The following is a 25,710-nucleotide window of genomic DNA, read 5'->3' as shown; positions in this document are numbered from 1 at the left end:
AGAATCCATAGACGCCCTTGAGAAAATTATAATGGGCTTCAAAAAAGAACTAGCTAAGTCCATGAAGGATAGGTCCATCAATGGCTATTAGCCAAGATGGTTGGGCATGCAACCCCATGCTCTGGGCGTCCCTAGCTTCTGACTGCCAGAAGCTGGTTGTGAAGGACAGGGGATGGATCACTCAATGATTGCCTGTTCTGGTCATTCCCTCTGAAGCACCTGGCATTGGCCTCTGTCGGAAGACAGGATACTGGGCTAGCTGGACCATGGGTCTGAGCCAGTATGGCCTTTTTTATGTTCTTAACAAATGATCTGAGAAAAGCATGTAAACCTTCATGTCCTTGGGAGCTGGAAGACGCTTGTGGTGGTTCTGATCCAAAGCCCATTGATGTCAATGGAAAGGCTCCCATTGACTGCAGTAAGCACTGGATCAGACCCTATGGCTCTGCACCAGCCCAGTGCATTCTTCGGCAATGCTGAGCTTTTGGATTCAAAAGGCCTGTCAGAACGAAGCCATGCTTTAACCCATGCACCGCCCCTGCAGTGTGTTAGCATACTATTGATGCACCTTAAGCAGTGTGTTCAGCAGACAGTGTCCAAGGCCTGGATGTATCTAAAATGATTAGCAACGGCATTCCTTCTACTTCAGAGCAGTTGGGTGCTTGGGTCAGATGGATCAGCAGCAGACAAAGCTCCTTGGTGCCAAACTCAGGCTACGTCTAGGACAGTGATCACCGATCGGTAGATCAATCGCAGAGCCTCTGCCTGTCAATTGCAGTCTCCGGCCGCACAGCGGGGCTAAGGCAAGCTCCCTGCCTGCCTTGGCCCCATGCCACTCCCAGAAGTGGCCAGCACATCCCTGAACGGGGGGGAGGGCGGGGGTCTCCGCACGCTGCTCCTGCCTGTAGGCACCGTCCCTGCAGCTCCCACTGGCTGGGAATGGGGAACTGCGGCCAATGGGAGCTGCGGAGGTGATGCCTACAGGGAGGGGCAGCACATGGAGCCCAGGGGCCGCAGGGACAAGCTGGCAGCTTCCTGGAGCGGCATGGGGCTAGGTTAAGCAGGGAGCCTGCCTTAGCCCTGCTGCATCGCTCACCGGGAGCCGCCCGAGGTAAGTGCCACCCAGCAGAAGCCTGCACCCTTCCTGAACCTAACCCCCCTGCCCCAGCTCTGAACCCCCTCCCAGAGCCAGCACCCCCTACCCCTTCCTGCACCCTGAACCCCTCCTGCACCCAAATTCCCTCCCAGAACCCACACCCCGCGCCCCAACCCCCTGCCCCATCCCGGAGCCCCCTCACGCACCCAAGCTCCCTCCCAGAGCTTGCACCCCTTACCCCCTCCTGCACCCCAACCCCCTGCCCCAGGCTCAGCCCTGAACCCCCTCCCACACTCTGAACCCCTCAGCCCCAGCCCAGAGCCTGCACCCCCTCCTGCACCACAACCCCCTGCCCCAGCCCAGTGGTAGTGAGTGAGGATGGGGGAGAGCGAGCAATGGAGGGAGCGGGGATGGAGTGAGTGGGGCAGGGCCTCGGGGGAGGGGCAGGGTAGATCCTGGGTTGCAACTTGCACTTAAATTAAAAAAATGATCTTGTGCTTAGAAAGGTTGGAGACCACTGGTCTAGGAGCTCGGGTGCGAGCTGGAATCAACCCTAACTCCAAGGGCAGGCACGACCTGTGAGTCACACAGGGCTTTGTCACTGTTCTCTTTAGGTTCTTAGGCTGGTTCATCCCCATGTCATCTGAGCACCTGTGGTGGGGAGTGGCATCAATACAGGGCTGGATCCTCAGCTGGTGTAAGCCAGCACAGTTCTCTTGAACTCTGACAATTCACGCAAGCTGGGGCTCTGGCCCATAGCAGGAGGGAAGCCAGCCCAAAGGAATAAACCAGGGTGCCCCCAAAGGTGAGTCGGACGTGCCAGCAGAAGAGATTGATGGTTCGAATGTAGCAAACCAATATAGGTCTTTGCTAGAAACAGCATATTCCCCCTTAAGCCAATGCCTCTTATGGGAAAAATAAATTAGATATTTCATATCCTGATGGGAGTCATGCTGCTCAACACTACATGCCAAGCTGAACACTTAGCCCTGCATGGTTTGTGCCACAAGGTTACACCCCTAAGTGGATTCTACTAAGCAAGTGATTTTCTTTGCTGCTTGGCCTGGGAAATCAGAGCAATCTGTGTGCATAAGAACAACAAGGAGTCCGATGGCACCTTAAAGACTAACAGATTTATTTGAGCATAAGCTTTCATGGGTAAAAAACCCACTTCTTCAGATGCATGGAGTGAAAATTACAGATGCAGGCATAAATATACGGACACATGAAGAGAAGGGAGATACCTTACAAGTGGAGAACCAGTGTGCATAAGAAAGCAGTTTCCTGGGTAAATCCAAATCTCGGCACATTTCCATCTGTGGAGAGACAGCAGCAGGTGAAATTCTGCTCTCAGCTATGCTGGCATCAATCCAGAATAATTGCATTGATGGCGACACTCCAGATTTACACCAGTGGGACCGAGATCAGGATCTCACTCTGGAGCCTCATGATCCTGTCAATAAAAAGGGAGACAAGGTGGTGATATAATATCTTTTACTGGACCAACTTCCATTGGTGAGAGAGGTCCTGAAGAAGCGCTCTGTGTAGGTCAAAGCGTGTCTCTCTCACCAACAGAAGTTAGTCCAATAATAGATATTGTCTCTCCCACTTTGTCTCTCTAATATCCTGGGACCACCATGGCTACAACAACACTGCATGCAGCCATAACAACAGGTAGCATTTTAGCTGTTTGACACTTCCCATTCCAATCTAGCAAATATTATTCAGTTTGTAACAGCCAGGGGGTGTATAATAGTGCCCAACACAGACAGGTAATCGACTCCAATTTTTAATGCTTGGGTGAATGTGGTAGCAGATGAGTTTAATGGGACAGGTAGCATTAGGTGACAAAACAGCGCTTTTCTCCTGCAGATTGCACTGACTGATCAAGGCACCTCCAGTCCACTCTCCTGGCCTTTCTTTATAGGTTGAACCTGAAAACGCTCAGCTAGTGTAAATCCACATAGCTGCATTAAAAGTCCACGGAGCTTCTGTACACTGATCTATCCCAGCAGAGGGGCTGACTCCAGACACAATCACGGCTTATGGCACCGTTACTTCCAGAGGCTTCATTTTAGATGCAGATCCTGCTACAAGTGTCGATATTGCTGTCTGATAAACAGCAGAGGTTACTGCTTTACCTCTTGCAAATTCTTTTGCAGCCAAATTTTGTTGCTGTTGTTTCGTCTTCCTCTGCTGGAAGCAGTGGTTCCCCTCCCCTCCTCTCTCCTCCACAGTCACAGCCAGCAGTTGAGAGACTCAACCTGTTCTAGATCACTTTTTAACTCCAGCTAAACCCAGCTGGCTCTCGGTGCCTGGGAGGACAGAAGAGGCCTATGATTCTTATTTGGATTCTCAGTAACCCAAGGAAGTTAGCAGAATCTCCTGCCCATCTTCTATTTCTTTCTGCCTTCACAAAGTTCCCAGGTTAGCTCCTGGGGAGATTTGTGCCATATCTAGCTCCGAAAACAAACCACCAAGCAAACAGAAAAGGGAGTTGCAAGGTAAACACGAGAGCAAAAGCACCACAGGGAAAGGACTGAAGCTTTGTCACTATGCATGTAACGTAGTGCATGTCAGATCTCATAAGCTGAAGAAGGGTCGGGCCTGGTTAAGACTTGAATGGGAGCCCTATAAAAGGACCTATTCGCCTTCAGATGAAAGTTAAGTTCCTCTTTGATAAGGCTTTGTCGCTTGAGTTATATTAAAAAAAAAAAGCCACTCCAACAATGTAGAGAGGAGCCAAGAAAAGGAAGGTGCGGACTCAGTGAGATAAAGGCTTCATTTCGTAATGTTTGTAAAGCACTTTGAGATCCCTGGAGAGAAGCGGCCCAGAAATGCAGAGCACGACCTGACATAACAGAATTGCTCTGAATGGCAGGAGCAACAGATGCTTGTCTTAGTAAATGAGCGATTCTCTCACAAGCACTTCTGTAAGCGTCAATTAATTGTTCATTTGACGTCGCCACAAATAAAATCGGTCTCCACGTTGCACAGTGTCTGACGGATGTGTAGGCTGGAGTCATTTTTGCACCATACAGCCCTGCACATCATAACAGCGGATGAATGCAGAGCCTTGCTACGGGCATTCCAATGCAGGGGGCACAGAAGCAGCATGCATTTGAATTTCAAATGCATTTCACTACTGAACCATAACAATGTTAGGCCCCAGTCCTACAACCCTTACTCAAATGAGTAGCTTCAGATGTGACCCATTGAAGTCAATGGGATTCTTTGCTTGAGTAAGGACTGTCGGTACGGGTTGCAGGATCGGGGTCAAACACAGACTGGGAATATTTGAGGCTGTCCTTTGAGAGAATGAATGGTCTTGTGGTAAAGGTCCTAGATTAGGCCTCAGGTGATGTGGGTCTGATCTCCAGCTCTCCTACATACTCCCTATGTGACCTTGAGGAAGTCATGTAATTGCTCTGTGCTTGAGTTCCCTCCGGGTGAAAGGGTGGTAATAGTCGTTCCTGGGTCAGTCTTGCCTATTTACATTGCGAGCTCCTTGGGGCCGAAGCTGCCTCCCATTACATGTGCATACCGGGCCAAGCACAGTGGGGCCCTGATCTCCTCTGAGGCCTCGAGGCACTTCCAGAGTACAAAAATAAAGACTAATTTCACCTTACCAGCACACGGCTAACGGAAGCCAGCCTGGGAGCCTGGGTTATAAGGGACAGAGCAGGAAATACCCATTGCAAAGGAATCGCATGCCATTTCTCCTGTCTAGAACTGCTCCATTAAAGAAGAGCAGCCTCCACCCTTGCAAAGGAAACAGAATCCAGGCTTGGGCTATGGGCAGCTCAGGTTCAGGCCTGGCTGCCAGGTGGATGGAAAGATCTCTGCGGCTTACGGCCAACAAGCTCTTAGAGAGCACATTGCTCCACAACAGTTTATAAATATAAAGCTGCCCTGGGCTCAGGGACATTCGTCACCTTCGGCTACTGCAGTCGCCAGGCCTAGCGCAGCTTCGAGGGACAGGAGACAGCCAACCCACCGGCCCCAGCGCTAGGGAATCGGAGCTGCTGCCTCAGCCCAACTTATGAGACGGCTTTGGGACACAGGTTAGGCCCAGACGCAGCTTTCTGATTGGCTGCCAGGGATGCTGTACCATGTCAATAACAGCCAGGAAACACACAAGTCTGACAAGATCCCTTAGTTTTACTTAGAGAGGGCCCAATCTCCCATTAACTCCAATGGGCACGGACTCAAGCCCATAGTCCACCTGATAACAGTAAATCAGACATTTGAGCAGGCGCATGTCCATTTATTGTTTGTGCTTCTCGTGGGGTACAGACTCTCCAGCCTTTCTTTAGCCTCCTGGTTCAGATACCCAGGAATGCCTCTCTCCTAGAAATGCACTGCCTCATCATCTCTTATTGGCTTCAAGCGAGCCAGGAAGTGCAGAAGAACATCTCCCCTTTACAGGAAGGAGCTCCACGGCCATGTTTGTTGGCACCGATGCTTTTCTGAGGACCTGCCGTGTTCGGGCTGGTTTTGAAGCTTGGGGCCCATTCTCAGCAACTCAGGAGGTGATGGAGAACTTGGGCGTTGGTGGAGAAGTGGGGCATTAGAGCGGAATAAGGGATCAATAGCCTACATCCTAGTAGGGGGTTACAGTAATGCTTGCACACTTGGATATGGAGGGTGGCGAGGAAGACAGATGTGCTGGGAACGCAGCACACATATTCCTGCAGGACTTCCTTTCCTAGAATGAAGTTCTCTTTAATAAAACAAGGGAGTTCTGACTAAGAAGTCTCTGACACATGGGACCAGTGGGATCAAAACTGGTGCTGTTCACCCAAGGGCTTTCCTGGCACCCCCATGAATCTTCTCTTTGTTCTTCCTGAGCTGGAAATCACCCCATCACATGGTGAGCTGTAATGCCTGAGGGAATGTCCACCCTGCAGTAGAAAACTTGCAGCCTGGCTGCAGCTGGGCCAAGTCGGCTCTGAGACCCCCCCCCCACACACACACAGGGTCGCAGAGCCCAGGTTCCAGCCCGAGCCCAAACGTCTACCCTGCAATTTTGTAGCCCCACAGCCCAAGCCCGAGTCAGCCAACCCAGGCCAGCCATAGCCGTGCCACGGGGCTTTTCTTGCAGTGTGGAAATACCCTGAGAAATTAACATCTGGTTCATTTTTATTATTCAGCTTTTTTTCAATCAAAGGCCTATAGTAGAGCTATTCAGATAATGGCATTTCCACCAGGCGGGAAAGGCCAATATTTTGACAGTCCCAAAACAGAACAAGAATTCGAAATAGCGAGTATTTTTGTGGCATGAAAAGTTCCAAAAAATGTTGGGGGGGGGGCAAAGTTGGATCGAAATAAAAACTTGAAACGAAACTTTTTGCTTTGAATTTTTCCATTGGAAAAATGAGAAAGTGTTGATGAAATCAACGTTTTCCCATGAAAATATGTCAGTTTCAATCCACAATATTTCATCAAGAAATTTTTTGACCAGCTCTAATTTATAACCTCAATCACGCCCTTTGTATAAAGTTCTCTTACCGATCACAGTGAAAAAGATGTTTGGTAACAGGCCTAAGAGCCAGGAATTCCCAAACTCTTAACCCTGTTCTGCCCCCAACTCCCTGTGTGACCTTGGGCAGGTCATGGCCCCTCTCTGCCTCAGTTTCCCCATCTATAAAAAGGAGATGGTCGTTTCCTAGCTGTTGGATAGGGATGCTGTGAGGACTGATTAGTCTATGGTCCTCAGAGCAGGAGCCAAGTGCGAGGGCCAAAAATGGCTTCCTGGCCCCAGTTTAATTTAGAGCCGCCCCAAGGCTACTCTAACCTACGGGGACCATTCCAGTGTTCAAGGACAGCCGGACTTAATAGGCACCCCCTATTTGACTGCACCCCCTCCTCATTGGCCATACCCTTCCTCTCTGACTACACCCACTTATTCCAAAGGCGGCAAGTGTGGGGACCGAGAGCAATCATGTCAGTACCAAGCCACCCAGTGATTCTCGTCGACAATGGGGTAGCCAGTTAAGCTCGCTTCACAGCCCCTTTGCACTGCCAGAGCAGAGCTGAGGATCTGGCTCAGTATTTCTAAAGCCCACTGCAAATAGTACATGGTAAAATATCACTGTTATTAGGGCAGCTGAGTAGTAAGTGACCTCGGTTTCATCCCAAGGGCCTAAGTACCCCAGCTGGCATTTCTATTGGCCTGAGCAAAGACTTAGCCAGCTCAAGGGGCCATATGGGTAGCCAGGCAGGGAAGGAGACTGTGTCTGGTTCTCTTCTCAAATTTCAGGTGGGCTGTTAATAATGTACATATATTTCCCTCACCGTGAGTGGCTCTCAGCCCTAAAGGAGAGCTGCATGACATCTGAGGAGAATAACTGAAGCAGGCTGCATGCACTGCTGCCTTCATACCGCCGGTCACACCACCATAACACCCGCTTTCGAGAGCTTCGATATATCACTATCATCAGCGCTTAATTCTCTCCCCGTCTCGGCAGCTCCCCTCTTTTCCACATCAGACCTACTTGCCAGCACGCCTCCCTAGGTGAAACCAAAACTCACCCAAGTCTCCCAGACAAACTGCCTTCAGAGGCTTCGGCATCTCCTTTGGAGACAGCCCATCACTGAACAACGCAAGGAGAGTCTCAGCAGTTGCTTCTCAGAAACAATTTGCATGCTGAGCCCAGTCTCTCACAGGGGATCTCAGCTCAGGCGAGATCTGGATCTGGGGCTCCCCCTGTGCCAAACATCCGACAGCCTCCTGACCTGCGTGTAACCACCTGCAAAGGGTTAGCATCTGTCCTAGCTCACCAGTGCATGTCAGCTTGTTCAAGGGAAGCCACATCTATGCATGGCATTTCCCAGGGGATGTTCGATTCTTTGCAGCCTCTGATTTGGTCATGAAAGTTTAACCCGTTTTGGGAAGCGAGACAGGACAGGGGGTGGAACATCAGAATGGCCACACTGGGTCAGACCAAAGGTCCAGCTAGCTCAGTATCCTGTCCTCTGACAGTGACCAATGCCAGATACCCCAGAGGGAATGAACAGAACAGGTAATCATCAAGTGATCCATCCCCTGTTGTCCATTCCCAGCTTCTGGCAAACAGAGGCCAGGAACACCCTCCCTGCCCATCCTGGCTAATAGCCATTGATGGACCTATTCTCCAGGACTGTATCTAGTTCTTTTTTGAACCCTGTTATAATCTTGGCCTTCACAACATCCTCTGGCAAACGTGCACCCTAGGAGAGGGGCTTGTTCCAAGGACCCAAATCCTGCAGCCATTGGCAAGCTCCCATCAACTTCAGATCACACCAGGATGTGGCTCTACAAGGGCTCCTAAACACAGCCCTGCGCAGGCATCGGAGTGGCATTGACAGAAGGTGGCTTAATATTATTGTGATAGCCCCAGCCTGAGATCAGGGCCCCCTTGTGCTAGGTGCTGTCCAAGTACACAAGACACTGTCCCAAGGAGCTCGGAGGCGAAGGGATTTGCTCAAAGTGGCGAAGCCAGGAATAGATCCCTCTGGAAGTTCCAGGTAGCACCTAATATTGGCACAGTGATAAACAGCAGGAAATGAAACCCGAGATGGATTCCCAGGAGTTGGCGGGAGGAAGAGGGACATATCCATCATGTCACTCCCCCCCCCCCCCCCCCGCCTCGCACCCCTCCTGCAAAAGTGCAGCTTCATCTGTTTACGGTGCCTCAGAATAGACGCCCGGCCAGTTCTTGTTACTGAATTCCAGCCTTGCAGCCTTCCTGAGCTTAGAGGCTTAGAATGCTGTCAACACGAGACACGAAAGGGCAGTGGAATGACCAGCGCTGGAGAAAAGAGGGAGGAGGAGGAATTCTTTGCATGTTACAGTCCCCCACTGATCCACAGTGTCCCCACAAAGCAGGCAGCTGGAGTTCTCCTTGTTTTACAGGTGAGAAAAGAGAGACACACAAAAGCTCAGTGACTTGCTCTAAGCCAGAGGAGGACTCTGTGGAAAGGCTAGGACTGGAATTCAGGAGGTTCTGGCTCTAAACACAAGCGAGGGTACTTGACAATGCTGCATATCTCTAGCAATAGTTAACACGGACGGATACAGATACCTGTGGCCTTCCCTTTCCAGCTCACTCTTCTTTTCTTCGTTCCTTGCCGGTGGAGTAACACGTGAAGAAATGCAAACATTTCAACTGGCAAAGGGTCTATGTCCTTATAAAACAACCCTGTTTTGTTATAAACATTCGGTACCTGGGGCGATGACCAGATCTAACTCATGAAAGAGGCCACACCCGGTCTGTACACAAGCATATGGCCTCATCATGGCCCCCATCATGGGTTACCAGCAGAGACTGTGCCTGGGGTCTTCAGTTACAAAAGCAAAGGCCTCTGGTAGTTGAGCTAAATTCACAGACTTTAAGGCCAGGAGGAACCGTTATATTCAGCTGATCTGACCTCCTGTACAACACAGGTCACAGAACCTGACCCGGTAATTCCTGCTTTGCGCCCATAACTTCTGACTGAGCTAGAGCATCTCTTCCAGAAAAATATCCAGGCTCTATTTAAAGATGTCAGGTGATGGAGAATCCACCACATCCCTCACTAAGTCCTGCCAATGGTTAATGACCCCCACTGTTAAAAATGAGTGCCCTCTGTCCAGTCCTAGGTTCACCTTCCAACCATTGGCTCTTGTCCTACCTTTTCCGGCTACATCAAAGAGCCACCTGTTAGCCAAACTCTCTTCCCCACAAAGGACTATCTCCACTGCTTCCTAAGCTCATGTCCTCTCTGGGGATCAGCCACACAACACGCTTGCCCCAGGTGTTATGCGCAGACTTATACACAGGCATGCATGGGCCTGCTCTCAGCCGGCTCTTTACTTCCCTCCATGTTTCTGGATCAGGTTTCCTGCTGCTGCTCCTCACAGGTCGACTTCTTCTGCCAGCCCGGCTCTGGGGATGGTCTGCTCAAGCAAGGGCTGGTGTGGGGACCCCACTCCACTGAAGTCTGGGGTCATCAAACTCTGTGGCCAGATCCCAAACCCAATCTTCTTTTATTCAGCACAAATCCAGGAGTCTGGGAACACTAGCTGCTCTGAGATACCGCTGGGAAATCCCTGGGCATCTATGGTGTATTACGACCTGGCCAGTGGGAGGTTCCTCATGAGCTAGAGTCCCCTTCCAGGATGAAGGCTGAAATACCCTGAGCTTGGTCACTGACCAGGAGAGGCCACTCCTCTTTCCCATGAGGCTCTTCTCTCGGGCATTAGATCATCACGTGGCTGTTTCCGGAGCGCGTCCAGGGTAGATTCTCTGCCGTCCTAGTGGCCAGATATGTGGAAGCTGCTGAGGAGGAGGGAGTCTGACATAGTACAGTCAGTCGTGCACTTCCTGGGCCATGGCCAACACTGCACAGGCAGGTACATTTGTCTACAACCTCTCCTCCCCGGCACCCCGCGTCTTCAGAGGCCAGCAGGACTCCAGGGACCCCTGGAGCTGTCCCAGGTATTGGCAGTGTGATTCGAAAGGTGCCAGGACCGTGGGGCTCATCCTGTCCTTTTCCAGAGCGCCCGGTCTGCATCGGGATCGTCTGTAGTCCTCATCTGCATGTCCCATTAGCTGGGAGGATAGCAACGCCCCGGCACCCCCCCATGCAGAGATTCGGACCCTCCGAGGGGGGATAAACCAATCAGACGGTGGAGCGGGGGGGTGGGGAGAGGTATCTGTGTGAGCCCAGTGTTGTACAAGCACACCTACAGACAGGTGAGACACGGGCCTGCGGTCTCCCTGTGACACTCCTTGCTTCCTCATCCCCATCATGCACCTGGCCAACTGTGCAACCCTGGGCCTGCCTCTTCCTTCCTGAGCCCTGTGACAATCAGATGATGCCCCGAGACACGAGATCAGATTTACCTTTAAGTGAGCTCTCCTAGTGACGCCAGCAATTAGTACCCATCGCAACCATTTCCAGGCTTTCGTCTCTAAATCCTGCCAGAGGATTTGACCAACAGCTGGTTGGTCAGGGTATGGCGACACTGTGATGAGAACCAACGCCGAGCCCGGGTCAGCTGACTTGGGCTCATGGGGGTCAGGAGGCAGGTCTAAAAATAGTAGTGGATTCATTCGAGCTCGGACTGGAACCCAGCCTCTGAGAGAGACTCTCCCCCCCATAGGGTCCCAGAGCCCAGGCCCAAACCTCTACATTAGCCCCATAGGCCAAGCCCTGCAAGCTTGATTCAGCTGAACCAGGCCAGCCATAGGTGTTTTACCTGTGTAGACAGAACCTTAGGGGCTCCAAAGAAAACGCCCTCCAGTGCTCACCTGGAATGATGGTGGCTGCAGTGCAAGACGATGAGGGTAAAGAGATTTAAAGTCAGGGACATTAAAGCCGCAACCCACTGCTCAGTGTGTCCCCCTCTGTGCCTGATCTCCAGTGGCTAGAAGGCTACCAGCTCAGGAACTTGGTTCTTCAGCTCTGCCAAGGCTCGCGGTTTTTGCTGTGGAGATAGGGGTCAATCCCCAGTAAATGACTAAGACAACGGTCATTCTAAAGCCATCCGAGCTACAGAAGAAAGCAATAGAAAGCTGCCGGCTCTGTTTGGTGAACAAGCCAGCCCAGCGTTTGCTGCCTGCAGGGTGTAGCTCAAAGTGGTACCACTCTAGTGTGAAGCCTGGAGCCTGTGGTACCCAATGTGCCCACACTCCCTGCCTTCTGTTTATTTGTTGAGAATAAAGCTATGAAATCACGTGTGAGGCTTTTAAACCAACGACGCTCCCTGGGCCCTCCAGGACTGCACAAAACCCAAACAATGCGTAACCAGACCTCCGCATTTTAATGAACTGGAAAGCTGGCGCCTGACCGGGATTCATGCCTTCCATCTGCGAGGGACTGTCTGGAATGCACACTCGGGCTAATGAACCAGCTCAGATTGGGTGGAGGACACATGAGAATCACAGCTCCAAGGTCAGGGAGCCAAGTTTTAGCCCTAGTTTTTTTATTAATTATTATTATTATTATTGTAGCCTTTTATTTTATTTAAAGTGAATTTTGTAATATGGTGTTACACCACCGTGGGTTCAGCTCTGGGGGCTACAGTTTCAAGCTTAACAGAGTGAAAGTCACCTCTGCTATTTGCTTTGGCTTTAGAGTCTCTAGGACCACACAAACACCAAGGACCGTGACCACACAGACATTCACAAGTACAAAGTTTAATCTATTTTATAAGTTTTGTTAAAGTTGTGATTACCCAAGCAAATAGAAATTCTATAAAGATCTATGCGCAAGTTACAAATATGGTTCTCCTCGCATCCTTAACAATAGTGTTAGGGTCTGATGGGTCTCTCATGCTTGATCATCAGAAGAGGGATGGTTCCTGCTGGATTTTCCCATAGGGAGCTCAATAGTCCTAATCTAGGCACCCTCTTTTATAATGTAATTCTGACAATACCTCATTAGCATTTCTGCACATCATGCACCCGGCGGTTAGGGCAGGGGTTAAAAAAATGTGATTACTGTACCGGCTAGCTTGTAAGCCGAAAATTTATTTTACTGTTCACTATATTACCACTTGGTACTTCTTTTCCCATAATCTTAGGGCATTGGGTTATTCTACGGTCACTTACTTATGTCAGCATTTCTTATCTCTAGGCCTAGTATGGCTTAAGCTACAATTTTACAGGCCTCAGCCTGTAGGCCTTGCGTTTCAGCCCTGCTTACTTAGATATCTAATACATGATTCCTCCTAAATACTAATCAATCTTATACTTCTATAATCTTTCAATTTAACTCTATTTAACATACAGTGATTATATATGACATAACATGTTAGTTAATTATAACATCACACAATAAATGAACAATAAACTAAAATCATAATTAGATTAGATAATTCTATCTAACCTAATTATCTATCTATATCTAATTATCTATCTATCTAATTATATTATATATTATCTATTATATCTAATAGATGATCTGTTAGTCTTTAAGGTGCCACCAGACTCCTTGTTGTTTTTGTGGATACAGACTAACACGGCTACCCCCGATACATTATTATTGTTGTTATTATTCCCTTGAATAAACTCAAACTCTCGAGGATTTGAGGATTCTGAAGACTCAGGACTGAATTTATATTGGAATTGGAAAAGGTTCAGAAAAGGACAACAAAAATGATGAGGGGATGGAACTACTTCCATATGAGGAGAGATTAATAAGACTGGGACTTTTCAGCTTGGAAAAGAGACGGCAAAGGGGAGATATGATTGAGGTTTATAAAATCATGACTGGTGTAGAGAAAGTAGATAAGGAAGTGTTGTTTACTACTTCTCATTACACAAGAACTAGGGGTCACCAAATGAAATTAATAGGCAGCAGGTTTAAAACAAATAAAAGGAAGTATTTCTTCACACAATGCACAGTCAACCTGTGGAACTCCTTGCCAGAGGATATTGTGACCATAACAGCAAGACCATAACAGCATTAAAAAAAGAACTAGATAAATTCCTGGAGGATAGATCCATCAATGGCTATTAGCCAGGATGGGCAGGAATGGTGTCCCTAGCCTCTGTTTGCCAGAAGCTGGGAATGGGCGACAGGGGATGGATCACTTGATGATTCCCTGTTCTGTTCATTCCCTCTGGGGACCTGACGTTGGCCACTGTCAGAAGACAGGATACTGGGGCTAGATGGACCTTTAGTCTGACCCAGTAGGGCCGTTATTATGTTATGTTAATGAGCAGGGGCTGCTCCAGGTCAGGGTTGGTAGTGTTCTGGCGGGTCTAGCATGAGGATATCAGAGGGTGTTGCAGGTAAGAACTGGCATGCAATATACCATAGCTGTGTAAGGGACACAGAGTTCAGCAACCAGCAGTTCCCATGGAAAACAATGGCAGCTACTGGGTGCTTCAAGAAATGATGCAGCTGAGGCACTGAGCTGTGTGGGAGCGTGGGACTGAAATAGCCGGTGATGCTGCAAGTGAGGATTGGGGTGGGCTCACAGTTCTGCGGGAGCCCAGCACTGGACTAGCACAGGATGTTGCCAGTGAAGACCGAAGAGGATTGGCCAGAGCTGGAATCAAGACTGAGCTAGCAGGGCTTTCCAGGGGCCCAAGCCAGGAATAGCAGGGGAGCTGGAGGGCAGCACTGGGCAGTATTAGCCAAGTGGTGTAGTGAAGCCTGGAGAGCATCTGCTTTAGCAAGTACTAACAGGCCCTGGCTTTCCTCACGGTGACACCCAGCCAACCACTTTTAGCCACATGAGAAGTTATTGGGTTTCACATTTAAACTCTTCCCCACTCTGAGCCCTTGCCGCTGCTTACGCCAGCAAATCTCCCAGTGTCCTCACCTCAAGGAGAGCGATGATTCGCTTCGGTCACGTTGACATATGCTTGGAGAGATCAAAAATAACCTCCTGCCGCAGTGCTGAGATGCCACACAAAGCAATTGTCTCACTGTTTGCTTGTGCTCCCCTGTCGGGCTGGCTGGATCCATCTGTTTCTCTTGTCTTATACGGAGAGGGGGCAGAGAGAACCTGTTTGTTCTGTGTTTGTACAGCACCTACCATGGGCCATAACTGCGGTTTCTAGATGCAATGATAATACAAATAAGTAATAATAACTATCCCTGTGCCCCCAACTCCATTCAGCACCACACCTGCCACTAATATTTTGGATGGTATCAGGGTGCTCCAAGGTAGCTCAGTTATCCTCTCTAAATGGCAGGAAAAGATGTCCCAGACTAAAGCAGCAGGGAAGATAGGCACGTGTGTGTTGGGGAGCGTGTCCACCAGGGAATGGTTTGGGGGGCGGGGGTTGAACCCCAAGATGGCCACTTGGCTTTAGAGAAATTCCAATAGGAAGATCATCTTTTTGGCCACCTTGTTTGTTAACTGGAAGCCAGACGGGTTGAGTGGAGGTAGCCAGTCAGTGAGCCCCCTGCACCAGGTGCAGCTGTGCTAAGCTCTAGGCTGGTGCAACCCACTTTTGTGCTGTATCACACGAAGAGCTTGAATAGAAACATGTCTGCTAGCACCATTGGACTTGATCCCTGATTGGGGTACTGCAGTAACAGGATCCTGGGGACCTCCAAGGGCCACAAAGCAACCCACTAAGCCGGAAGAATTATCATGATAAAACAATCGTGCTATTCATGATCAAATTTGCAGTGGAGCAACATTTTGGCATCACTCTTAGTGGCTCTCTCTAACATCCCTTCCTCCTAATATTGGGCACCAGCACATGGACGTTCAGAAGTGGAGGTCTCTTGGGTAGTAGAGGTGATTGGATCCAAACTGGCCCACCTCAGACCTGCTGCTCCAGGTTACCCCCATCCTGATATCTGTCAGATTGACCCCCAGGGCTACCCTGGAGTTTGCAATGAATTAAAATGGTCTGAGAATGGTTTGTTGCTGGTGTGATGTCATCAGACTGCAACATGGTGACTTTACATTGTGATGTCACCTGGTGATAGCATTGTGTCATGAAGTGATGACAAAACAGCATGGTGATGTGATACAGTGGCTCAACACCAGGTGAAAAGTGGCAAACCTGAGCCTACCATGTCCTTGACACTGTTCCCAGGAGACTTACCCAGAATTCTTCTGGGATTCTTTGTGCAAAGGTCTTGCAGGGTGATTGGTGAATGGTGTGATGTCATCATTTCCCAACAGCTCTGGCTCTCAGTGACAGTGTTGTAAGGAATGACATCATAGTGGAGGGGTGGGGGAATGTGTGCTCTGCTTAATTTGCACTTAAGCAGTAAACAGAGTCATCCAGCAGGAAGGGAAACAAAGGAAGCTCAAACAGGTAAGAAAAAAGCCGCAGGGAACTTCCTTCCATAGATCTTTTGCCTTCTGGTACCCAGCTGGAAATGTTTTTCAAGAGCGGGCACTGAAACTATAAAAAGAAGAGAAACCACCCCAAGGCACCTCTCTCTTTCTCTCTGCCCATCGATTCACTATACCCGAAGGGATAAAGGAAGCAGCTGTTGGTCTGGGGATGGGTCCTGACCTAAGAAGTTTGGTCAGTAAGACTGCTGAAAGCATGTGGTGAGAAAACTTTGCTTTTAATTTAACATAGTTTGTTAAGTTTGGCACCAGTATGGCACCAGTAGCATTTTATCTTTATTTTTCTTGTAACCATTTCTGACTTCTATGCCTCATTACTTGCGTTCACTTAAAATATCTCTCTTTGTAGTTAATAAACTTGTTTTATCTAATCCAGGGTGCTTAAATTGAAGTGTGTGGGAAACTCCATTTAGGGTGGCAAGTTGTGTGCATATTATTTCTTTTAAAGAAATAATGGACCTAATATAGCTTGTATTGTCCAGGAAAGGAAGGTTCAGAAGCCAAGTGCCAGAGCCAAGGGGTAACCAGAGTCATAAGCCAAAGGCAGAACTGGAGATCGAAACCTTCGGAGAAAGCTGTTTGTGCCAGCAATGGTTATGGGGAGGAAAGGTACAAGGGAAGGGGAAGGATCAGGTGAGGCTATGGGTGAATTGCCACCTGCCGTGCTACATGTCTAATGAGTGATACTCTAGCATAGCCCTGTTCCAACTCTTGTTCATTTTCATACCAAAACAAGGCGATGCTCTATGAAACCAAAGCCAATAATTTTAGCACCAATAAAAAGGAAGCACTCCTCCCTGTAGCAAAAAGTCAACCTGTAGCACTGTTGGGAGCAGGAAATCAATGAGTCGTGGACTGGGTAAGTATATGACCATTAATAACATAGCTGGGCAATTAAACCTCCTACTTCAGGGTGTCAGCTGTTTGACCACAGGGGTCAGGAAGGAAGTAGTGGGCAGCACGGCATAATTGGCAATGTGCATTATCGGGGGCTGGCCTTTCTGTGAAGGCACCAGACATTGGTATCTCTTGGGGCCATCCAGCCAAATATCCAACAAGTTACTGGGCCTGCAAATGACTTTCTGCATACAGGTGTGAAAGCAAAACTTAGCTCTCGTGCATTTCAGTGGACTCAGCATCAGGTCATACATCAGGATTGCAGGGCCTGCCTCAGCCAGAATGTTCTCCGCTGTAGCATAGTAAAAAAGGCATCCATGGGGACTCATCATCGGATGGGGGTGTTTCTAATGGGGTTCCGCAGGGATCACTACGAGGTAGGCCTGATGCTAGGCAATATTTTCATCCATGATCAGGACTTAAATATAAAATCATGGCTGATAAAATTTGCAGACCACACAAAGATTGGCAGAGTGGTAACGAATGAGGCCAGGGCAGACACACAGAGCGATGTGGATCACTTGGTCAGTTGGGACCATACAAATAAAATGTGTGTTCATACAGTCAAATGCAAAGTTATACATCTAGGAAGAAGGAATGCAGGCCATACCAACAGAATGGGGGCGTGTATCCTGGAAAGCAATGACTCTGAAAAGGATCTAAGAATCATAGCAGACAAGCTACTGAACATGAGCTCTCAAGGGAGTAGCAAGTAGGATAGAGAGGTGATTTTATCTCTATAAACAGGACTGGCGAGACCGATCCTGGAATATTGCCTCCAGTTCTGGTGTCCACATTTTAAAAAGAATGTTGAAAAATTGGGGAGAGTGCAGAAAAGAACCACAACATTTATTCAAGAGCTGGAGAAAAGACCTTACAGGAAGCAATAGAAAAAGCTCAATCTGTTTATAGCTTGTCGAAAAGAAGATTGAGAGGTGACTTGATTTACAGTTTATAAGCACATTCATGGGGAAAAAATACCAGATACTAAAGAGCTCTTTACTCTAGCGGAGAAAGGCTTGATAAGAACCAGTGGCTGGAAGCTGAAGCCAGACACATTCAGATTAGAAATTAGGCACAAATTTTTAACAGTGAGGCTGAGTAGCCACTGGAACAAACTGCCAAGGGAAGTGGTGGATTCCCCATCTCTTGACGTCTTCAGATCAAGACTGGATGCCTTTCTGGAAGAGACGCTTTAGCCAAACCCAAGTTATATATTACTCACACACATGTTATTACGCTCACTACAAGGGTAGCTGGATGAAATGTAATGGCCTGGGTTATACAGGTCAGACGACATGATCTAACGGACCCCTTCTGGCCTTAAGCTCTATGAATTTCTGAATGATCTTACTCAACCCGAAGGAATGGTGAAAAGGGTTTGGGTAGAGGTAGTTAAGAACTTCTCATGCAGCTGGTAAAGAAGCTTCCACAAGGAGGCACTATCAGATAAGTTGCGTTGTTTTATGTTTCAAACCATTAATAACCTAGAACTAGCTGCTAGCTCCATGGAAACCAACTGGTAGTCAGTGACAGTGACTCCTGTTACTATAGGAACAGGGCTCAAACAAACAAAAATTACCTCTAATTTCTCCTCCCCAAAATTCTCCCACATTGCATTTCCATAGCAACTAATTATCTGGTTAGTTATCCAAACCAAACCAGTGGCACGGCAGGAAATGCTCCTCCAGCATGTCTGGGTGCTGCAACCTTGCCTAGAAACTCATTTAGGATGGCTCGCTACTAAGGGCCATGCGATGAAATGTGAGGGCACAAGAAGCTGGGCATCTCTGGGTGGGTTCCCTTCGTGCCTTCCGTGTGACACATCTGGCCAAACGCCAAGTGGGTCAGCCACATCTCAGTCACCTTCTGCACTTCGGCTACTGCAGCCTCCTCCTTTCCTTTCTGAGCTCCCCACACCTCATCTGGACTCAGCTTCGGTCTGCTCCAAAGGCTGTTGGTAGAGCCATGTTCTCCTGCAGCTCCAGCCATACCATTCAGTTCCCTTTGCTAACTCCTGCCTCCCACATCAAGGCAAAGCTCCATGTTCTTCATCTTCACGGTCCTTCATGATTCCATCCCGGCCCACGCATCAGCTCTTATCTCCTCCCACTCTTTCTCTAGGCGCCTTCGTTTCTTCTATGATGATCCCTCGACCATCATCCAGCCTATTAAATGGGTCTGATTATCTGAGTCTTATTCAGACGGCAAGCATCATGGGGCAGCAGCTGTATCTTGCTATGTTTCTATGAGCCCCCTCGTCATTATTATTCTGGCTCTTGGGTATGTATGTGCTGAAAGACAACGTGAAGTAGGAGAGGAAGCGGGGAAGGGTAAGCATATTTTTAGCCAATAAATTGTAGCCCCAAAGGATGATCTGTTGTAGGAAAAACTTCTGAGTGCAGTGTAACCTCCATAACTCCCCATCATATCCAAGCCTACAGGAGTCTAGCCAGTGCCAGAGCAGGAAGACTTGACCCTATGTGGGTGTCTGGACCTTGTTTCTTTTCTGAAGCAGTGAAATGAGCTGTGGGGAATCCTGCTTTCTGTTAGATACTGAGAGCTTGAATCAGATCTCACCCTAGTTTAAGACTGGTGGAATGCCTCTGACTTGAGTGAAGTCACTCCTGATTCACACCCATGGAAACGGGAGCCAAATCGGCCTTAAGAGTTTTGACCGGAAAGAAGCTCTCCTGCTGTTCTGTCCAAAGCAGAGATGGGCCCCGTAGTCTTTGCATGGTCAAGAAGGGACTCAGCTGGAGTTAATAGAAAGGGGAATGTTCACTGAGGCTGCTGGACGCCGACAGACCCTGTTGTTCTCCCTGCCTTTGTAGCTCTCAGACTGAGTGACATGGCCTGTGCGGCTTAGCCGCAACAAACAGGGTCTCTCTAAGTCCTGGCCTTGACCCCACAGTCAGAGAAGGGGCTATAGATGATGCTATAGGCACAAGCTGCTTCCCCAAAGTGCAGGATTTGGGGGTCAAATCCAGAATTTTGGTTCCTCCCCTTATAGATATATGGGCCAGCCACAAAGCTGGGTTATGGATCCAAATTCCCTCCATGTTTGGGGGCACTGGCATCTGAGGAACTCTGGTTCAATCTTGTGTTTAAAGGGATGGAATGAGGACGTTTTGCAAGAACCATGGGAAGAAATACACTAAAAAGGAAGAGCCAGAAGCATGCCTTTGACAAGTGTTTGCGTAATTAACACAAATAAGTACTTTAGAGAGGATTGGACACACTAAACCCACGGCCATATGCCTGAGGAATGACTGCTCCTCAATTAGTGTCAGGGAATTTGGAATCAAAGAGCTCGATTCTGATCTCAGTCACTGTGCTGTGAATCAGTTCGAACCTCATAGACGTCAGTGGAATCAATGTTGTAAAGCCAGTGTGAATAAAGCCAGGAGTGGGCCCACACTGTCTTGGTTTCATTTCCTTAAGCTTGGAAATCTTGCCCTCTCTAAAAAGACCAGGTGAGATGAAAAGAAGCATCAATAAAAGCCCAAGTCTTAGGATTTAGTAGAGCATCCACATGAGTGGTCCTGATCCAAAACCCAGTTAGAGCAATAGAAAGACATCAGATAAATTCAAGGGACAGGGAATTAGGAACAAGGAGTTCTTGGAAAGCATCGTTTCCCATCTGCAATGTCCAGTTAAATATCTGCTGCTTAATTGGTGTGGTGTTCTGGTAAGTGGTCATGTCAGGGGTCTGGAGACATCTGCTGGCCTCTAGCATTCTGAGAATTCCCTTGAAATCCCATCAGCTTCCGCCCATTACCTTGGCAGTGATGCTGCACAGACCTTCAGACAGATGTGCAAAACAGATTTGCCTCTTTTGTTCCCCCTTCCCCGACATTGTTCTCTCCCTGGCATAAACGTGCTCAGAAGTGACCTGTGCAGAATGTACTATGCGCAGATTGCACTGCATAATATTGTCAGACACCAGTTCATTCACCCTGGGCACTGTACACAGAAGCTACAAACATCACGAAGGCCGGTGCCCATACTCATTTTGTGATTATTCATCTCTCCTCCCTATACTCTGGCCACCCTCTCCCCACATACAATGGAAAAAGGAAGGCGGCCAAGGATCTGCATCTCCATCTTCTCTCTGGAGACCACCAAACTCTCAGCAGCAGCACGTCCCAAAACTTGTCGCAAGCGATATAGCACATCGGGGTAGTTCCCCTACCAGGTCATCCAGCCCTGAGACTGCTGAGTTCTGAGTTCTCTCAGGCAGCGGGCCAGATCCTGAGCTAGTATAAATTGGCATAGTGCCATTAACTCTAATGGATCTATGCTGAATTGGCCTAGTGACTTCAAGACAGTTCTCCAGGCCTTATGGAAGTTCGCCCCCACCCCCAATGAACAGCGTTCTTATGAAGCTTGATTTGCTTAATGATGCTGAGAGTAGGAAATTCTTTACCGCATTCATAAACGTAGCTGTCTATGCTGCAAAGAAGGACAGTTGCAAGGAGATTATAGGAGGCAATGAAGCCCAGTGAGGTGCTTCCAATAGTCGAACAAGGTGCTCCCACAGAAGGGTCCCCTGGCCCCTGCAATAACCCCATCTCCCAGCGGTACATGCACATCCGAACAGTGGGGCGAGGGAGGAGAGGATCTATTTGTATTGCCATGTAAACACAACTCTTTCTTAAAACCACAAAGAAAGGAGGCGAACGGACTTTTCTTCCATAATGCACTTGGCTGGAAGTGTGTCGTCCTGTGCTCCTGAAGACTATACAGGGAACGGCTGAGGGCAAAGCTGAGCCACTTGCAATAGAAAGTAGGGATGAAATGGGAGGTGGGATGAATACCCAGTAGAGAACTCAGAAATATCCTGGCCCAGGAAATAGTACAATCCAATCCACTACCAAATTTGCTCTTTGAAAGCACTCAGTATTGCCAACCCCAAACATTAAAAAATCAGGAGTCAGACTCCCAAACTCATGAGTTTATTTTCTTTTAATCTCAATTATTAAAGTAAAATGGGATTTATTTTTCACTGGGGTTTGAACCTCTAAGGTGCTCTCTGGTCACATTTTCAAGTTTTTCTCTGCAGACATGAGTGCTAGAAACATTTTTTTTTTTTAAAAAGAAAGCTGAGATTGTCAGACAATCACTTGACTCCCGGAGCTGGGGGTTTATCATGCTATCATGAGACTCGTGAGGAAATTGTGAGAGCTGGCAACACTGACATGGTTCTTATGCACCTGGGAATGTCATTACTGGCAGGGATGATTCAACAGCATTAAGAGATTGGAGGTGGATTTCAGCAGAGGCAAGGATATCACCCACGGACTTCATCTCCCCCACTCCCAGAAACAGACACAGGGAAGGAGCAGAAACTCAGATACAGCCTGAACAAACACTGAGAGTTTAGTAATAAGAAAAACTTAGAGAGGGAGAGCACTTTTGGGCTGAGTGCTGCCTAAAAAGGGGCTAAGAGCTCTGAGGAAAGAAATTGTCTCCAGTGTGTTCAGGAGAACAAGACTTTGTACCTTCTTGTAAATAAATAGGATTGCACCATTATTAGTTTCTCCTCTTACTGGAAACAACCCTTAGGGCTCCAAACTTGGACTAACTGCTTGGGTCAAAACGAGTAACAATATCTTTTAAAAGCCACAGGCTGCATTCAGAACATGAATACAAAGATCCTCCATGTGATGATCCTCAGAGGTTTGCTCTGCAGCCAGCCCTATTCCAGGTGCAGCTTTTTGTGGCTGCTCCTCAATTCTACGTCTTATTGCTCTCAGTGACTCAAGAGGGGTAGGGAGGAGAGGAGGAGGTTTGCTGGCTTCATTTAACAAGGAATTGATTTAAATTCCCACTCCCAAGGGGACAGAGTTTTGGGGCCTGCTCACCACCCATTGAAGCTACTCCAAGCCTTTCATGTTTGCTGCTGACAACCAGGAAGACCATCTGGGCGCATTTAAATAGCCTCCAGGGTCTGGTGGTTCTTCGCCTTATGTAAAGCTCTGCAGCAATCTCTGAGCTAGATTTAATCCAAACAGATTTGTTTCCTCTGTCTTCATTAAAGGAATGAGCGTGCTTTGCCTTTATGTAATCCCTCCCATCTGAGGATCTGAAAGCACTGTACAGATGTGGGAACTAACCGTTCTTGCTTTGCAGCTGTTATGAGGCCGAGAGGTCAAGCAACTTGCCCCCAGTCACACAGTGAGGAATAGAACCCAGCTCCTTGGTTCCCAGCCTCCAGCGCTAAACACCGCAGGCTTCTTGGCTCTCAGTCGTCTCACTCAGACCGCTGCAGCTCCATCAACTCCAGTGCAGTTACTCCTGATTTACACCAACATGAGAAGAGAATCAGGCCCTTCTCTGTTCTTTTTTTGTTTAAACGCATACAAAAAAGACCAAGTGGAGCAATATTCACAAGGCGCTTCCACCAGCCCCTCCACAACTAAAACCTTCCCTCTGCCTTCCCCATCCCACTCACCATGGCCCGTTCAGCCCACCCCACCCTGCCCCTTGCCCCCCCAGAAGGCCCAGTGTGACAAGAGCGCTCTGCATCTGGATATAGGTGAGTAGGGAGCTCATAGAGAAGGTGCCAATAGGTGGGGCTCAAGAATACGTAACATAGTTCCTGAGTTTTGTAGGCTCAACAAAACGTATGCCTTGCAAATGGCTTCCTCAGGCCACACTTTATATCGGAGCTGAACACCTGAGAAGCTGCCCAGAAGAGCAATAGATCCGGGCTCTGCCAGTCTGAGGCTAGGGGCCAGATCCTCAGCTCCATTTAGCTATTGACACCATCTGAGGATTTGGACCCCGTTGCCACCCTAGGTTAACACAGAGGGGAGGCATTTGAAACAGGACAGTCCTCTAGCAATGGAGACTGTGGCCAACGTGAAATGAGACGGGTGCTTTCAGGCAGGTCTCTAGCAGAGACGTCCCAGTGTCAGAATGTCAGTGCCCGTTTGGGGCACAGTTCAATATGGGGTCTGTGTTTCAGGGAGGCCAGAACTCGAATGCTTTGGCTCAGGAGCAAGGTGCATTATCAGAGCTGTGTTTGGATCCCAGGGCTGGACTAGCAGAGGGGGACTGCCAGTCAGGAGAGGCATCAGCAGAGCTGGGTGGGTGGTATTCACGTGCCACTCTACCTGCCCCCTCTCCATTAAACGCCAGTCTTTTTTTAGTATGAGCACTAAAATGCAATGGGGCAATTCTATTGCCATGGTTCCATGCTCATATGCACTGAGCCCTATCAGCCCTGTAGCCCTGGGACATGTTCCTTTGGCAGGTTGTTAGTGCTTTGCCGGGTATTTGTTTAAGAAGATTAGGCCAGTGGAGAAGTGTGTGGTTTAGGGTTGCGGCTTTGATTCTTTCAATTTAATTCCTGCAATGGTGCATCTGGTTCTGCAGCACGGAGGCCTTCTGCATTTCCCCTAGGAAACCCTACTGCCTGCTCCCCCTCTCCGTTTCAGTCACTTCCCGTGCTCAGATAGCATCAAACTTAAAGACCCTTCTGATCACGGGGAAGTAGGTTTTCTGGTGAGTAAATATAACCAGCCAAACTTCAGCCCAGATCTCAAACCAGAGCTTTTCTTTAGGTTAATTTAAGTCTTATTTCCCCGTGCCACCAGCCAACTCCAGCCCTCCTCGTTCTTCGTCACCATGAGGCTGCTATTCCCAGCCCCTAATGTCCTTTACTGCTGTTTCCAACAAAAGTGAGACCCCCAAGCATCTGCCCAAAGCATATCTTCCAGGAGGCATCCGCCACCAACAGGGGACCAGCCCAGCTGCAGATGTGGCTCGGGAGCACCTCATTCTTATCTACTTTCTTGCATTTGGTATCCACCACTTCCCCAGCCCCTCTTTGCATCCCAGCCTAGTCAGGACCTTGTTCACAGGTGAACCCCAGGGCACTGAGGTCGATGCAACTTACACTTTCTTCCAGGCCTCCTGACATGTGAGTTTCCCCAACTCAGACCCAGTGGGCCCACTTCAGAGGAGCAAATGACTGTACTTGCTGGTAAGAGGGCCTGAGTCGAAGGGGAGTTTAATTCATATGCTGAGTGGAGCTGGGCTAGACTGAAAGAAGGTGCAAATTACATTGTGTTAGACCGATTTCCTTATAGACCCTTAGACTCATTTTGAAATGTGGCCCATTGTTTCCACTACCTGCGGCTCCTAGGTGAAACCCTCCCCTGAAATGGAGATGGTTGTTTCCATTCTTCCATTGGCCTCCAAGGGGCTGGAGGAATCCGAAGTCACTTGAAAGGTATTACCATATATCAGGACACAGCAGTGCTGCTGAGCCACTAGCCTGAGCCAGTCTTTGCTGGTAACATCTAAACCGGGACGTGTTTCTTTTATGGCACCTAAACCACCTGACAAGCTCTCGAATGCCTTCACATCTCAGTGATATGCCCAATAAGGGGAATTCTGGCTTAAAGGGAAGCCTAATCTACTTTATTTCTTGAGCCTAATTAGGTTTCCTAAATAAACCCCGTGAATTTGGCCATTTGTTTTTATCTCATGGACAAGATGGCAGCATTTCCTCCTCTGTTCTTGATTATCAAGGATAATCCTTGGATCCTTCTTGGCAAGTTTCTGCAGACTCCCTGGGTGGGAGGAGTCAGTTGTAATCCTAAAGGAAAGATATAGGGAAAATAGGATCCAAGCCTAGTAGCCTCACTAACTTCAATGGCATCTGAGGGCATCCAGCGCCTTCAAGAGAGGGACCCATAGTGTGCTGTCCCAAAACTATCCCAAAGGATCGTGTTAATAAAGGAGACCATGGACTGAGAAAAAAAATTCAGTGATCCATTCTAAATCAGGATTAGTTTCCAGCATAACATCTTATTAGTAACCAGTCAGTTCTCTCCTAGAGCTGTTCATCCAGGCCTACAACATATGTAACCCACTGGTGAGCGTGTGGTATATGGACCCCGAT

Source organism: Eretmochelys imbricata, chromosome 10, assembly GCF_965152235.1.
Source record: "Eretmochelys imbricata isolate rEreImb1 chromosome 10, rEreImb1.hap1, whole genome shotgun sequence".
NCBI lineage: Eukaryota > Metazoa > Chordata > Testudines > Cheloniidae > Eretmochelys > Eretmochelys imbricata.
The sequence above is the reverse complement of the archived record's forward strand: the minus strand, read 5'-3'. Positions refer to the sequence as shown.